This window comes from Podarcis cretensis, assembly GCF_951804945.1.
Source record: "Podarcis cretensis genome assembly, chromosome: 4".
NCBI classification, from domain to species: Eukaryota; Metazoa; Chordata; class Lepidosauria; order Squamata; family Lacertidae; genus Podarcis; species Podarcis cretensis.
In genome coordinates, this window is record NC_137173.1 from 34392222 (window position 1) to 34404556 (window position 12335).

Below are 12335 nucleotides of genomic sequence, written 5' to 3' on the forward strand. Positions count from 1 at the left end.
TATTAGTAAAGACGAATGACAGCCTTGTGGTTTAGCATATTCGTCATTTGTGACTGTCAATGGAGAATGCCGTTCTTGAGATGTGGGTGTCAGCCTTCCCATTTCAAGATAGATTGCTTTGTTTGAAAAGCAGAGCTTCTTAGTAGTGAGTTCTGCCCGCCTTACTTGACCAAGCCCATGAAAAAATAACAATAAAGGGCAAATGTTTTAAACTGAGCACCAGTCCACACCTCACTAATCCAAGCGGTTTTCTGCTTGTCCTATGCTTTTGAGGCATGAGTCTGAGTGCCTCATCACTTTCCCCCAGAAAACCCACTCATTAACAATAAATCATAACAAGTGGCAATCCATGAAAAATCTGTTTGCCATTTGTTCCGATTCAGCACTAAACCACGACTTTTCCCAGGCAGAAACAAGAGTGGGGATGGGCTCTGAGTGTTGGGCATTGGAGAAAACGTCTAAAGGGGAAATGGTGAGAAACACATGCAGGAGCTAAATTATTTACAGCTTTGCATGCACAAAGCTGTGAAATTAACCTAAATATCAAAGTACGGTATTTCCAAATTTTCAAGCAGTGGCGTAGCGTGGGCGGTGCAGGGGGGGCCAGCCGCACCGGGTGCAACATTTGGGGGGGCGCGCTCGCACTCGCAGCTCTCTGCCCCTACCTGGCTCACTCACTCTCTCTCACTGTAGTGCTGGCTGTGCGAATCCGATCTGAGCTGCCGGGTCGCCGCCCACTGTGGAGGCGGAGGGTGCCAGGCGTGCGTTGCGGTGCAGAGCGGAGAGAGAGCGAGGGAGGGACTATCTGGGGGAGGGACAGTGCAGCGGCCGCCCAGTGCAGCGCTGAGTGCGGGAGAGAACCACACCCGACCAGCCCAGGCAGCAGCAAGAAGAAGCTGGCAGTGGCGGCAGGTTAGGGGTTAGGGGCGCAAATTACTTGCCATGCCCCGGGTGCTGACAACCCACGCTACGCCGCTGTTTTCAAGGAAGGAAGGATTCATCCTCATTCAAAGAGGTGGCTGTATGGCAGAAAGCTGAAGGGTGATAAGATAGGTTGTAATAAAAAAATCAAGGGTGGTCTAGAATAGGAGAGGCTAGTCCTGAAACTGCCCCTGATGCTGTATTGATTGACAGGACGCTGGTCACACCACATGGCTGAGGTCAGCTCAGCTGTGTGGGCTGATGGGAATTGTAGTCTAAAACATCTAGTGGGTGCCAGGTTGCATTACGGTTTCAGACCAGAGGGGCTTCCTTATATGATTAAAATTATAAAACATATGAACAAATATTTATTTCATTTATTTAAGCTTTATAATACTTCAAACACATTGTTACCATAGTAGAAATGTATGCGTTTTACTGATTCAATAAGGAATAAGCCATTCCTGGCATTCATTAAATTGGTTGTAGTTTTGCTTGTGGTTCTGACATTGTTAATTTAGTCATAACAGCATATTCGTCTCCCGTTCTTTTGTTGCAAATGTTTCCCTTACTCTCCAATATTTAATATAAAAGGTCCTCACTGCTGCTACCCTATAATGGATCTCAGCATCTATTATTTATGCTTTTCATTTAGGCCAAAATAAAATGAAATTTGTTCCCATTATTCTGTTGAACATAGAAACATAGGAAGCTGAGTTAGATCATGGGTCCATTTTGATCAGCATCATCTACACTGGCCAGCAGCCACCATCCATCCAGGGATCCAGGCAGCAAATATTCCCAGCCCTACCTGGCAATGCCTGGGACTGAACCTGGGAACTTCTGCATTCAAAGCAGAAGCTCTACCACTAAGCTAAGGCTCTTGATTGTTCAGGTAGAGGAGTGGGAGGTTCCTGTTCAAGAGGGATTAGTCTAATCTTCTTTTGGCCTGTTACATTGAGGAGGAGGAGGAGGAGGAGGAGGAGGAGAATTTGTTAGATTTGTTGATGGCCCACTGCCACAGCTTCTAGGCCACAAGCAATTCACTGTTAAGCCAGTATAACAATACAACTTTTATTCAACAGAAGTAAGACAAAGAGACAAACAGATGGACCCCTTTCTCCACCAATACCACCACTATCACTGCCACAATACATTTTACCCCTCAGTGGTGGTGGCATAAGAAAGTTTGCACATTTTTAAAAAGAAGAAGAATACCAGAGAAGGAATTATCATCAGTTCACAGGGGGGGAATCAATATGATACCAATATAACACAAAACTATAAAGTATAAACTATAAAGTAGTTTCACAGTTTAAAAGGCATTTGAGAACAGAAATGAAAGGAAATTATTGTAGGCACCAGCGGGGGGGGGGGGGGGATGAGGGGAGCCTCTTTGGCAAATTATGCCTCAGGGTGTTGGAGTAAAGGAAAATAATTACGATTCTTCAGCAAATTCATTCTGGAACATTCAGCCATGAAATATTGCTCCTTCAGTGCTGGGGAGATGTTGTATCCCATCAAAAACAAGTATTTTCTCAACAGAAGGTAGCTGGACCCTGTGCAGTCAATAGTGTGTTTGTGTGTTGAGGAAACCATGTTCCTCTAGAAAACCCCAGTAGTTTCACCTCCACTGTCAAAGTCAATATGCCTCTGGGTATCAGTTGCCAGGAATCTCAGGTGGACAGGATGCTGTTGAGCTCATTGCCTTCTTGCAGGTTTCCTACAGGTATCTGGCTGGCCATTGTTTGAACAGGATGCTAGATTCAATGGGCCATTAGCTTGATCCAGCAGGTTCTTCTTATGTTCTGAGGATGAATGGTTAGCCACCAGCCCCAACAGGCAAGATGCCCAAAATCATCCCACTTGTCTTTCATTCCATGCCCTGCCTATTACAGAGGGGGCTCCAGCATCAACACCATCATCACTGAATATTTCTCGAGCCACCCAAAATGTACAAAGCATCATGCAGCATTTCAAATCTATTCAGTCCGGTTGCCAGAACCCAGTGTGTTAAAAGGTAAGCAGCACAGCATTGAATACTGTGGAATGAAAGGAAGTGTGGCAAAATTTTCAGAGGGTGGGTGGGCCTGAACTGCTGTCACAAGCATGATACCAGTTAACTAGTGTCCTGGGGAGAACTTTCTAATTTTAATTTTCAAATACTTTTTGGGAACTTCTTTGGGGCACAGGAGCTCTAATCCAATCATCATATCATTAGTTTTTCTCCAAGATGCTGTCCTGTGTGAGCACCACGAATGACTCAGTTGCCAAAATAACTTGAACCAGCCTTGGAAAGTACTTATGCACCCTGCCTTCAGGCAAGCAGCCACCATTTGCTGCTTCACCTCAGGTAATAAAATGCCTTGGGCTACCTTGAGGACTGTTTATTGCATCACATAAGGCTACAGGGGGTGGGGTGAGGAGAGGAGAGAAATCTGTCTTTGAGGAGGAGAGAAAAAGAGAGCTGAATTAAGCATCTGGAAAATTACCGCAGCCTCTCAGCTTCTGCCACTTGCTACCCGGGATGAGTCATCAGCTGGTTACCAAGGCAACAGCTATTTTCCTCCCGCTGTTGATCAATTTTGTCTGCACAAAGGTCCTATGAAGCTGTGAGCTGTGTAGACAATGCTGCCAAGTCACAGAAACTCCCACCAAGCACAAGTTTGCATTTTAAGCTTACCAGGCTGGGGTTGGGGTTGGGGCAGTGGCGTAGCGTGGGTTATCAGCACCCGGGGCAAGGCAAGTAATTTGCGCCCCCTAACCCATGGATTTGCGCCCCCTAACCCGTGGATTTGCGCCCCCTAACCCGTGGATTTCCCTAACCCCCAGATGTTGCGCCCGGTGCGGCCGGCCCCCCCTGCACCCCCCACGCTACGCCACTGGGTTGGGGGTTGGGGAGGGGGCCATCAAATTCTTACCAGGATTTTTTCTAATTCCACCTCCCCGTTTTGCATGGAGACTGTATCAGCCTCTCAGGTGCACGTGCGATGCCGCTGGTGTTACTACTGAGCTTTGCAAACAGAAACTCCTGGTACACAGCGTCCATAAATACAAATCAGCATCTCATCCTGGGAAGCCGGAAAAGCTGGGTGTGAGGAAGCTATCAGCAACAACACAATGATGGAACCACAGGATTTAAACACCGAATCAGAAGTGGCACCAGAAGCCCAGGTTACGAGGCCACTGAAGTTGGGGGCTCTTCCTGAATTGTGTTCTGGCATTCATTTTTCCACTCACTGTGTGGCCTTGGACAAAATCTCCTTCCGTCATGATTTAGGGGAGCGTGATCAGTTCGGTCGCACTAGGTGCAGAGCCTCGGGGGCACTGCAGGGGGTGCCACAACTATGATTTAGAATGGAGCAAGAGAGGCGGGGGGGGGCAATGAATGTTGGTGTTGCACAGGGTGCTACTGAAATTTGAGACCCTAAGGCCTGCCACTGGGTGTGGTATGTAACAACATATTGGCTTAATGAGCAGGGATATGTTTATCCAAACTGGGTTTGTATCTGCATCAACACACCTGCTACTTTTCATTTCATTTGGCTTTATAGATCCCTTGTTGGGCTGTATAAATGTGCTGGAATTGAGTCGGAACACTTGGGGGTTTTATTTTTAAATTAGTGATCACTAGATCTGTACTGATACTGATGCACATCTTGTAACCGTGACCAAAATAAACTTCCCTGGGTCTTCAGGAAACAGTAGATGTAGTAATCAACCTCAATCTCGAAGATAGTTTTCCCAGGGCCAAACTGCAAAGCGGCTGTTAAGCACTGCTTTGCAGCTAGTACAGGTTTTTAAAATGCAAATGGCATCACATGGCGAGTGGCTGGTAATTAATGGGATCAGAGCAGAGACGCAGGGAAAATGTAACCCTTTTCTCTCCTGCTGGAGTCTTGAGGAAAATCTCTCCTCTGAAATTAATATGTGCTTTGGTGGGGGGGTGATATCCCCTAGTGGCACCACTGGGGGAAATTCCTTGCAATGCAAATACTAGCTTCAGAAGAGGGATCTTCCTCAGGAGGGATGCTCCATGAGTCAAAAAGGCTTCCTGCTTGATAAAACGCAAGCCAGAAGGAGTCACACAACAATAGGAGGGTGCTCCGGTCTGTGGGCTGCATTATCAGGATTCCCCATGCCACCCTGCTCCACAACTGATGACACATCAGTGTCATGGACTGGCTGGGTGTAGAGGAGAGGTGGGAGGCACCAGCTGGGGAACCCCCAAAGGAAAAAGGCTCAGAGGGGACTGGTGGTGGGACGATGATGAATGGTCAGGGGGAGAAGAGGGCCAGACTAGGAGGAGGAGGTGGTGTCAGGAGCTGAAAAGGCAGCAGTGAGCAGGAAGAGGCTGGGGCAGTCCAGAATCAAAGGCAGGAGAGGAAGGGACCAGGAGACAGAGAGGAGGCAGGCTGCTGAAGAATCCAGGGAGTCTCTCCCTCCTGCTGCAACCAGTTCCCCTCCGCTCCAATCTCCCAGAACATATAGAGGGATGAAGAGGGCAGAGCAATGAGAGACAAGACGAAGGAGCCCAAGATTGCTTGGGAAGGACCTGGGGGAGGTGGGTCTTAGGCAGCTGTAGGAAGGTGGGGACCTTCACTTGCAACTGCTTCATTGGGTAAGACCTACTGGGAAGAGTTGCTGTAATCACTAAGCCTGTACTGTTTGGTTTCTTTGAATAAAGAGTTAACTTCACCAACACCAGGTGTTTTATTGCTAAACTACTCCTGAAACCGGCTCCTGACAATCAGGTATGATACAGGTGAAGATGCAGCTGCAAAGGAATCCTTGGGGGTGTTCAAGTGCGTTCCTGATTGTTCCTTGGCAAGCAGGGCTTGCATTTGGCACTTTTGAAATTTAACTGCAAATGTACAACCCCCACTGGAATTTCTGCTGGAAGGCGGGCTTGAAGTCACTTCCCACCAGTGACTTCAAGTCTGCTTGGATCAGCTACAGTCCAGAGTCTAACCCATTCTTCTTCCAGTGCTTCTTTCATTTCCACAGCCTTCTGATTACAAACTAGATGCTTTAAAACAAAAAGGGCTCCTTTTGGGCAAAGGAAATTTAGAAATAGTGAACTGAACATATGCAAACTATACATTAATGTTCACTAAGAAAATAAATACAGGTAGGTATTAGTGCCTTTCTAATGACCTCAGAAATCAAGCAGAAATCAGGAGGAAATGTAAGTGTTATAATCCCAGCACATCTATACATAGACCCTTCATGTGGGCGGGGGGGAGCAGCCATAGAGGCGAGAAGGAAAAGCCCTGCTAAATGGGTGAGTACGTTCACTTTCAATAGCACTTTTCCTTCCTTCTCCTTCATGCCAGCACTCTGAATATTTGAATATACGCAAATGCTATTCTTAGCAGTCGCTCACGAACATGTCTATAAAACAGCATCTATTATCTTGTCACTAAAGTGCTGTTGCTCCCATGAAGCTCATTTCTTAGCATTGCATAAATCTTGCCCTGGAGTGTCATATCAGATGTGCTCAGTTATTAACTTTTCCCTTCCATTAATCATTTGCTGCAAAGATGCAGCAAAACCTAATCCTTGCTTTTTCAGGCATCCCAGGAAACTGGGGCATGAGGTGGCAGCAAATCAAAGTGTAGATTCTACTTTGGCCTCCAAAGCTGACATGGTTGGCATTTCCGTTGAGATTCTCATCACACTGTGGAATGAGATGTGTAAAGCCATCAACAAGATACCGTATTTTTTGCCCTATAAGACTCACTTTTCCCTCCTAAAAAGTAAGGGGAAATGTGTGTGCGTCTTATGGAGCGAATGCAGGCTGCGCAGTTATCCCAGAAGCCAGAACAACAAGAGGGATTGCTGCTTTCACTGCACAGCGATCCCTCTTGCTGTTCTGGCTTCTGAGATTCAGATTTTTTTTTCTTGTTTTCCTCCTCCAAAAACTAGGTGTGTCTTGTGGTCTGGTGCATCTTATAGAGCGAAAAATACGGTAATTCCTGAATGCCTTTGCCCTCACTGTGAACCATGTAGGTCCCCTTTGAACCCTAGTGACCTGCATGCAATGAAACAGGAGGGTCAATGGCTAGAGCACAGGTGCTGAAAATCTCAGTCTGCTCCCAAATGAAAACACGCGAAGTCATATTACCATGTCTGCCAAATGGCAGTGGCAGTAGTGGAGAAAGCTGACTTCTCCCTCACCATTGTGTCCACAAGTAGCCACCTAAGAGAACTTTCCCAAGTGGTGAACAGGCTTTTGACGTCTGGCCAAGAGAGCGTTGCTTTAGGGACAAACTCTCTCAGATAGTAAAATTTACCACTCGAACTTAAGCTGGGCTATGAATTTAGCTCCCTGACAAAATCAGAGCTTGCAGCCACTGAGGATCAGCTGTTCAGTCCCACCTGCAAACCCTGCTTTTCTGCCGGGATCGCCTGCAACAGGAGTTCCCAAACCTTGCTGTTGGCAAGGATAAGCTCCACTCAAGAGCTGTGCTTGGGAGAGCAAGGAACAGAACCAACGCCAGCAGGACAGTAAATTTGGCAGTAAATTTAAAAGGTGTCAGATACAAACCTGCTTACCAAGGGACAATGAGGAGGGCACTTTATGTGTCCCATTTGTGCTTTCTGCAGCTGCATCTTTACCTTCCTGAAAGCTTTCACCACATAAAAGAAGACCTTTGACTGGCACAGAAAAGAATATAAAGCAGGCACCAGGCCAAATTCTCTGGGACTTGAATGTCTTCTTCTGTAACCCATGCAGCCTTCATCTGTGCTAAGGCCTATAATAAACCATCATGGTATTTTTATGTGCAGAGGTCTATGAATCTTTAATAATAGCCATAGCAATAAGAATGATGATGAAAATACCTTGGCTGTACAGTGCAGAATATTGGGCTCAAAATTAGCTAGGCTTATGAGTGCCCCCCCCCCCATCAATTCCCTGCTCAAGGAAGATAGCTCAGCACACACAAGTTACTAAAACAGGCTTCCCCTTCACATTTCCTATCCTGATCTCCCCACCTGGCTCATATCACAGGGTCCTTCAAAATATTTTTTTAAGAAGCAGAAAATTCTTTCACAAACGGTGCACATGGGATCATGCAGTATTGTGTTAAGCTTTGCTTTCTTGTGGAGTGATATTGTGCCTCATTTTTTAACATGTCCGCGTGCACAAATTTGCATTTAAAAATAAGTGCTACCCTTCAACTTGCCTGCATTTTCGAAATGGAAATGGAAATGGCTTTTGTGATATTTCCCTGCAAATTACCATTCTCAATATGGCATGGAATTTAATGATGAAAATGTTGGAAGTTTGTCATAAGAAAATGTCACTTGCTGTTTTTCACTGTGTTGTTGACGCTCTGTGCAGCAGAAAAAGGAAATACGGAGCCTAGAAAAGAAAGTTTCTTAGGGACAAACTAGATGTTGCACTGGAGACAGGTGTGACGGACACTGGCCAGTTTTGCTGAATGAAAAATAGGCTGCCAATCCGAGTGGAGGAACTGTGGGGGAGATGCTACATAACTCTTTCCCCTGACCATTTCTCCACTCACCTCTCATAAAGTGCTTTTTCACCTGTTGGGGAAGAGACACAGGTAAAAGATAGGTTCCAATTCCCATCCACCCCATGGGTAAAAAACAAGATTTGAGCCAGAGAGTAACAGGAGGAGAAAGAATTAAGCAGTCCAACTTCTACTATTCCTCCATCCAATGTAGCAGCCTTCCAGGACTGCTTTTTATTTTTTATAATAATAATAATAATAATTTATTATTTATACCCCGCCCATCTGGCTGAGTTTCCCCAGCCACTCTGGGCGGCTCCCAATCAGTGTTAAAAACAGTACAGCATTACATATTAAAAACTTCCCTGAACAGGGCTGCCTTAAGATGTCTTCTGAATGTCAGGTAATTCTTTATCTCTTTGTCATCTGATGGGAGGGCGTTCCACAGGGCGGGCGCCACTACCAAGAAGGCCCTCTGTCTGGTTCCCTGTAGCCTCACTTCTCGCAATGAGGGAACCGCCAGAAGGCCCTCGGCGCTGGATCTCAGTGTCCGGGCTGAACGATGGGGGTGGAGATGCTCCTTCAGGTATACAGGACCGAGGCCGTTTAGGGCTTTAAAGGTCAGCACCAACACTTTGAATCGTGCTCGGAAACGTACTGGGAGCCAGTACGTTTTAAAAGTTTGGATGCATTTCAGGTATATTGTCTCATTAGGTACCTATAATGACTACAACAGCTGAACAGAGATGATCAAATACACTATTGGCCCATGTAGTGCTCCTCCTGATTGACTCTGAATGATTTATTTATATGCCACCATAAATGGATTGTCTCCTCCTATGTCTGACTGGCATAGGGATATCGTCACATCTTCCCTGCAGCATCTCCACAATGCCCTCTGGAGCATCGCTGTGTTATCTCTATATCATGGTTCCATGGGCCTATGGCACCCACAATGTTGCCATGGACTCAGTGGCTGTCATTTTCGCCGCATTCTGTGCGTTTTGGAGTGGTGTATTTATCCCCTCTCTGTCATGTTAATGGAAGCTGGTCCATTAGGTTGAATGAGGGATTGGCCCACCAACCTCACTCTGCCCTCAGCAAGTAGCATGCCTCCTTACATGCTACCAGTCTGGAGGGTGGCACACCCAGTCAGTTTCCTCTTCCATAGTCTCACTGTTGCTCTGTCAGAACAGGGAAGAGGTTGTGGCAAAAAATGAGAATTAGTCAACTCTGCCTGTTGTTGGCTCTGACTCCAACTACTGTTGGTCTCCTGACCTTTCACCCTACCGGTCACAATGGACAACAGCCACCACTGCATCCTCAGCTGTGTGAGTGCAGGATATGGGGGATGTCACAATGGTATATGGGCACCACACCCACTGACACAACTGGTACTTAGGGTTGATCTGTTAAACTGTCTACTGCCTTTTTGTGCCTTGTCAGGGTGCTTGTCAGGGTGGGTGGGTGGGTGCAAAAGCATGTTTTCACAAATCTGCTAATCAGTCGTGCTGACATGAAACAAGTATTATGTATTCTATCTGCATTAGGTGATGCTCTTTCTGAGCAAACACAAGAACATTAAAAGCAAGCAAACCATATTGGTTAAGGCCAGAGATTCATCTAATTCAGGGTCTTGCTTTTCACAGCAGCCAAGTATCAAAGGAATTACGATCCCGCCCCCAGTGGCAGTCAAAACACAGATAACCGAAAAGAGTTCTTACCACGTAATTTACATATTCAGTATTCACAGAGAGACAAAGGAACACTGTCTCTACTACAAGTAAAGTCCACCCCTTCAGTCCCTCCTAATCTATGTCATCCCTGCGCCAGCTGGTCAGTGCTTTCTTTCTGTTCTGCTACTCTCACAGCCCGCCTGATTTGGGGAGGGGGGTCAGGGATGCTTTCAAGAGACACTGAGGCCTGTTATCTGTCTTTCCTCCAATGTTTCTCCTTCCTGGTGCTGTTCCCCCACTATTTCCCAGCTTTTCTCCTCAGCAGCCTCTGAACTATGCCCTTCTGCAAACCACTGTTCTAAATCTATACGATTCTCCTCTTCTCAGGAAGGTGCGGGGGGGGGGGACACACAGCTCCCACCATTCTTCCTCAGTCCAGCCCCTGACACCAAGAAGCATCAAGCAGCGCATGAAAACACCACATCTCCCTGAGACTTGTGCTCCCCAGCAACTGGCACCCAGGGGCTTTGCTGCTGTCTTTGATCAGGGTGGTCCCATAGACAGCCATCACAACCAACTTACAGTGACTCAGATTCTAACTGAGGTTTGCTGCAGCCACAGCCCAGAGTACTAACCACTATAGCATGCTGTGAATCGGTGGAGAAGCCTGACTTGCGATGTCATTCAGCCTGCCTCTCTTATCTCGTATTAGCCGCTGTTAGGAAGTACAAGAAAGCACATGGAAGCCAATGAATGGGAAGTCAACAAAACTCTATTTATGTTAGCCAAACTCATTATCACTCAGGTATCATATATGCAGTCAGCTAAGAGCCCTTTGTCTTCTGCTGAGCAAATATCACTGATTGAAGATGCCTCTCATTTAAGCTTGTGCTGCCAGGTCAATGATAGCTAACATCATTTTTGCATGTCGTGAAACTAGCTTCACAGTCCACATAAATCACCATCACTCACATAGGCACACATCCCTTATCACCATGTTTGCCTCTGGTTGGTGCTTTGAGAATTCATAAAATCCTTCTCCCGGCAAATCTGGGTCTAATTTTGTGATATAAAATGGTGGTGTCACTATGTACACACATGCTGACATCCACATACAGTATATGTGTTAGATGAGTAAGAATGCTAAAAAGCCATTTAAGGCTAACCCATTTGTTACGGCATAAGCTTTCATGGACACAAGCCCACTTTGTCAAATGAAATCTGAGTTGGCATGATATATATGAAGCAGGAAATTGTGAGATGGGGGCTGAATGGCAATGAGGTGGGAAAATGACAAGCAATGAGAAGTAAAGCTGAAATATATGTTAAATAGGCACACCTTTGATCCTTTACTCAAGCAGCTTGATTGGCGATGATTGCTGAGATGATTGCATTGATTGACACCTATAGTGGGGCAGGTAACCATTAAAAACAACAACAACCCAGTCATAGATATTCTGGCATCCTGGTTGTATCAGCTTCTGAATTTCATGCACATTCTTACCAAACTGGCAGGGCTTAAATATGAATGTCTTTCAGCTCTGTTGCCAAAATGATCCCTTTTTTCCCTCATCAAACAGAGGGTGAGTCATTAAACTGCCACCTGACACCATCTGCCAGCATGTGGGGGGAGAGGCAAGAGCTTGCAAAGCAATGAGGGAAACTTTAGGAGGCAGAGACTACAGGTTTGGTTTTGTGAGATTGGGGAGACACTCCTTTCAGCTGTGGGTTTCGCCTGTGCTAGGAGCACCCAACGCAGTGAGGGTGGCGCCCCCTCCTGGTGCTGCTGCTTACAAGGATGGGGCAGGGGCTGCAGAGCCAAAATGGTGCTCCTACAACGGCCCCAGTCAGCCCTGCAACACACCGTTCAAATAAGCAGCAGGCAGCAACACTGGTGTCAAGAGGGAGGCTACACAACACCAGCACCACACTTTGCCTGGTTGTGCTGCAAAGTCCTTGTTTCAAAAGAATAACATAAAGAATTTCTTCTGTGATCAGTGGGAGAGCTAGTCCCAAGGAACACAGGTGATTAGGACTTGACCTGGACGTTTTTTAAAAGGGGGAACTCAGTCTCTCATTGACCCTTGCTTGGGTACTTGTTTAATTGTCAGATTTTTGACCTGCCCTTCACCGTAAGGATCCAGGGTGGACTGAAGCAATGTAATACAGTGGTATCGCAGGTTACAGACACTTCAGGTTACAGACTCTGCTAACCCAGAAATAGTACCTTGGGTTAAGAACTTTACCTCAGGATGAG